Source organism: Myotis davidii, unplaced genomic scaffold (genome assembly GCF_000327345.1).
Source record: "Myotis davidii unplaced genomic scaffold, ASM32734v1 scaffold220, whole genome shotgun sequence".
Taxonomy (NCBI): Eukaryota; Metazoa; Chordata; class Mammalia; order Chiroptera; family Vespertilionidae; genus Myotis; species Myotis davidii.
This window is the reverse complement of record NW_006292590.1, coordinates 16436-21786: the sequence shown is the minus strand read 5'-3', so window position 1 is coordinate 21786 and position 5351 is coordinate 16436.

Genomic DNA, 5351 nt, shown 5'->3' with positions numbered 1-5351 from the left:
TATCTTCCCTGCTGGGGGCCCGCCAGCAGGCGAGGGGATCCAAGGCAGTTGCTGGGCATGGAGGCCAGAGGGACATAGGTTAACAAGGAGACAGAACTGAACCTCACATCACCCTACTTGGCCCAGAGGATGGCTGGTAGTCAATGACAGGTAAGACCTCTCAGGAGGGGCGACCTAAGACAGGCACAGTTCGGGGGGGCCAGTAGGAGAGAACTTGGGGTTCAACAAAGGTGGGGCACAGATCTTCACACCCCCCAATTGTGCAGAGGCTTGAACACTCACCCCTTCTGAGGAAGGTCTCCTGTCCCCATGGCTGCTTCTTGCTTCCCATGCCCAGCCCAGATCAGGAACCAAATAACAGAAAGAGATTTGGTCCAGCTGAAATCAGAATCCAGATAAACGGAGGCTTGGCTAACAGACCGCATTTCTAAATCTAGCCTAGCAACAGGAATTCTCAAGCCTTCACAAGGATGTAAATTAAAATTATTGTTAGAGTATTAAATTTGACAGTACAATAGTTGTCAAGTTTTCAAATTAATTAAATTTGGCTAACTTGAAATAAGTAATTATTCAAAAGGTATTAACCAAAATTTTCATTTCATGGTAAGCTGCTGGAAGACATCTTACCCAGGTATGGTTTTCCTGTTATGATAGGATCCGACAACAGACCAGCCTTTGTTTCACAGGTAACGCAGGTAGTAGCCATGGCTATTGGGGCAAATTGGAAATTCTTATAGGCCCCAGAGTTCAGGGCAGGTAGAAAGGATGAACGGAACTCTAAAGGAGACCCTTACCAAATTAACCATGAAGACTGGCGGGGACTGGGTGGCTCTCCCACTGTATGCCCTTTACCGGGTAAGGAACTCCCCTTACACCCTGGGCTTTACTCCCTATGAAATCATGTTTGGCAGGCCACCCCCTATCATTCCTAACCCTGCCTGTGACTGTGTTTTGTTTGACTTGCTGTTCTCAATTGTTTGTTGAAATCCTCATGGAGGACGTGGCCTGGTGTTTCCCTTCCTCCCTCCTCCTGATTCTGAGAGCGTCTATAGCTGGATTTCAGGTGATCTCCAGGCTTTCTTTCTGCAGGAGACCTCCCTATGCACCTGTTATCTTTCCAGCCGACTAGGAGTCATATTTCCCCACAGGTCGGACCCCAGCCTCTGGGAGGGAGGACTCTATGGGAGCAGTCTGTAGTTTTCTTTGAAACTCCCATTGCTTAAAGGGAGACAAGCAACCGGCCTGGGCTGAGACAAGGGGGGCGGGGGTGTTAGCAGTTATGTTACCAGCTGCAGACCGCTAGAAAAGTGGAGGAGGAACAAAGCTGAAGTCACAACACCGCCTAGCTCCTGAACCACTTGCATGAGTCCATGCCACTGCGAGAGGGCAGTGGCTTCCAGGATTTGCTGGGGGACGCTCTGGCTGGGCCCCCAGGAGACCCTAGGTGAAGCAGTTGGCTCACAAGGGGGGCTGATGTCCCCTTCCGGTGCGCTCCCTTGGAGGAGGCCTGGTTGCTGCTTTGCCACAAAGGGAACTGGTAGAAAGGCAGGAGAGCGGAGTGCTGTGGCTGATGGGCAGGGTTAACAAAGGGGCACTCTCCCTGGACATGGAAGCCATTGGGACTTTGAAGTTCTCCAAGAAGAGGAGGAGTCTCACTCAGAGACTGGCCAAAACCTTGTTGGGTTAGGAGAACTGGAGGCTGCGTATTGAACTTGTAGACTGCAGTTTGCTGGGCAGAGGTCCAAGCCCAGTGGTATAGGGGTTAAGCTACCTGTGTACAGCAAAACAACTTTCTCCTGTGCCAGAATACATTAAGGAAATTGGACAGACTGTGTTTATCGCTAGAAAGAAGAGCTGGCCACAGGGCACAGCCTTGACAGTGACCTGCAGAAACTGTATACATCTTCATGGACATAGCTCCAAAGAGATAAGGACAATTTTGCCTTATATAGGAAGGTCAAGAGTAGACTTTAGTCACCTCCATAAGATGTCTGTATAGCCCTACCATATCTCATGTTTAGTAGCAGAGGATTTGGCTGCCTGAAGCGGCCATGGTGCCAATATTATGTTTCACTGTATTAATATGTTGTATTAACCTTTGATTCTCTTACAGGTTTAAATGTAGCTGTAGCTGCCAGCAGTTGCTGTAGACCAGTGATGGTCTACAATCCTTGGTAGTCTTTGGGAGTAACTGGCAAGTGTCCAGTCTCCCACACTGAGGGACATTGTTATAGCTATGTATTAGCTGTCCTGGAAGGTGGTCAGTTACAATTCTTGTTGTGTTTAAGTTGTTAAAACTGAAATGTTTTCTTTCCCTTCCACCGGACCATTTGTTATAGTTTGTCTCTGCCAGGTCACAAGCCCAGCACCTTCTGTGCCCAGGACAGCAGGGAGCCTGAGTGGAAGATGACCTCTAACCAGACACACCCACTGCAGATCACCCTCAGGAGGACAGCAGACCTCGCTGTACCCCTTGTAGTCCTCCTAATGCTGTTGACTTTCGGCTCTTGCATTATTAACAGATTAGTCCAATTTGTCAAGAAGCATAAAGGGGTGGTTCAGTTGATAGTTCTATGCGCCTAGTACAGGTCTCTAGCAACGGTGAAATAGAAATGCAGTCCGTCTCATGATTGAGCCAGAAGTCTCAAGACAAGGGGGGAATGAAAGGGCGAGGGCTACGTCCTCCATCTTGCCCCAGGGCGAGGGCTATGCCCTCCATCTTACCCTGGATCCTCCATTTTTGGGCAGCAGCCATAGGCATGTGCTCGGCAAGGAGCTTCTTCTCGGAAGCCCAAGCCTCTGCTAGCCACACCTAGGATTTCTTTAAACTAACCAATGATAATCAAGGGAAGTGCATGCCGTAGATATGACCACATCCTGTGTAACAAGACACCGACTTGTGCCCGGCCAATCGGCAGAACCCACAGTCCTCTCTCCTTCCCTTACTCCAACCCCGCTAAAAAACCCCTCTCCACACAGAGCTCTCTCTCTCTCTGCCGCTTGCCACTGCGTCGATGAGTGTGGTTGGAGAGCCGAGCTAGCTCAAATAAAGACTTTTTGCTTTTGCATCGGACTTAGCTGACTCCTCGGTGGTCTCTTGGGGATCCTGAAATCTGGACATAACAAAGGGATTCCCAATGACAAAGGGATGAGAAAGGGGGTGGGAGCAGAAAAGCGGGGACTGGGATACAGCTATTCCTGATGTCAGAGACTCTGTCCTCCTTGCATCTGTGCTCCCAGATCCCATGTAAACTCTTGCAAAGTAGGATCCACCTGTCTACTGGCAGCACCCATCTAGAGTAGACAGGTTAGGGCAAGCGTTTCAAGTTTTAATGTGCGTGGGAATCACTGGAGGTCCTGCCAAAATGCAGTTTCTGGCCCTGTCCCCTTGGCTCAGTGGTTGTGTATTGACCTATGAACCAGGAGATCATGGTTCAATTCCCGGTTGGGGTACATGCCGGTTGCAGACAAAATCCCCAGTGTGGGGGTGGGCAGCAGGCAGCCGATCAATGATTCTCTCTGATGACTGATGTTTCTATCTCTCTCTCCCTCTCCCTTCCACTCTGAAACCAATGAAAATGTATTTTAAACAAAATTTTTAAAAATGCAGGTTCTGATTCGGTAGGTTTGGTGCTGTGCGGTGGTGCTGACACTGCGGGTCTTTGCATACCAAAGAAAGCTCCTGGTGTCTGACCACAACCGTGAGGGGTGGCTGGACTTCCGATCTCTGATTCAGTGAGTTTCGGGTCTGATGGAGGTGCTCTCTGAGGAACGGTGGGAGAAGGCCCTCCACACCCAAGCACTGTAGACAGAGAGCTGGTGGTAGGAAGCTCACCAGGCCTGGCTCCAGAAACCTCCTCCCAGCTGTGTCCCTGACTTGCTGTGTGACCCTGGGCTACTTCCTGCCCCTCTCTTAGCCAAGGTTGCTTCATCTGTAATATCAGGACATTGCACTTCTATGCTTCTCTCCCTAAAGCTTGATCACCCCTGGGATGTGAAAGGAGGTGTAACTTCAGAGGATTACTGTGTTTCAAGTTTCTTGTAGGTGAGAATTGAAAAGATTATTCACACATAAATATAAACACATATATATGAATAATTTGAATGAGAAGTTAAATTGGATCTTAAAGGAGAAAGTTGAAACTGCAGGGAAAATATGAGGCTGTGGCTAGCAGAGGGTTTGGGGGGCAAAAATCTCCCAGGGTCTGGGTGCCCTTAGAAAGTTAGGGAAATGCCGGGAGGTCAGAGCCTTCAGGCATTTTTTACACAGTCGACCTAAGAAACACCCATAACAGTAGAAAATTTTTATGAGTTTATTTGAGCCAAACTGACAACATATGCTCGGGAGCAACATCTGCAATGCTCTGGAGGAAAACCGTTTTGTAGTTTCTTTCCTGCATTTGACATTCAGGAGGTGACGCAAGAAAGGTCACAGGAAGGTGGGAGAAAGCCAGGTAGGGATGGGATGACAGGACAGTTAAGATTATGTGCTCTCGCCGCAACCGGTTTGGCTCAGTGGATAGAGCGTCGGCCTGCAGACTCAAGGGTCCCAGGTTCGATTCCGGGCAAGGGCATGTACCTTGGCTGCGGGCACATCCCCAGTAGGGGGTGTGCCAGGAGGCAGCTGATCGATGTTTCTCTCTCACTGATGTTTCTAACTCTCTATCCCTCTCCCTTCCTCCCTGTACAAAATCAATAAAAATATATTAAAAAAAGAAAAAGAAAAAAATAAGAGCTTAATATTAAAAAAAAAAAGATTATGTGCTCTCTTGAGGGGTAACACCCCCTTCAAGGGATATCACTTTCTGTATTTCAAGGACGTGTTACCCTACCTGCACAAGAACAATGGACAGGCTTGCTTAAGGCAAAGGTAAACCTTTCACCAGAGAAGTTATGTGTCAGGGGCTTGGATACCACCATGCCCTGCCCCGTCAGGACTTTATGATCAGATCACCTGCGAGGTTAGTTTCACTGAGCCTCCTGTTCCACCCACAGCTCAAACCTCGCTGGGTTTCTTTTCTTTGTCTCTTTTGTTTTTCTGAGGTAACATTGTTTTATAACGTGTAAGTTGCACTGGCTTTGTTTTCTTGAAGTAACCCTTCTATTTTTAAAGTAAAATGTTATTCAACTCCAAAAGGCAAACACAGTGAAGTCACACCTTGTATTGGACTCTAAGGTCCGAAAGTTGGGGCTCTCCCTCGAGGAGCAGGCCCTCACCTTCCCCTGGCGCTACCTTTGCCTTTCGCTCTCCTCAACTCCAAGGGCCCTTATTCTGCCCCAAACTTGTTTCCTGATCCAGTGCAGCCCAGCTGGCTCAGTGGAACTAACCTCTCAGGTGATCTGATCATAAA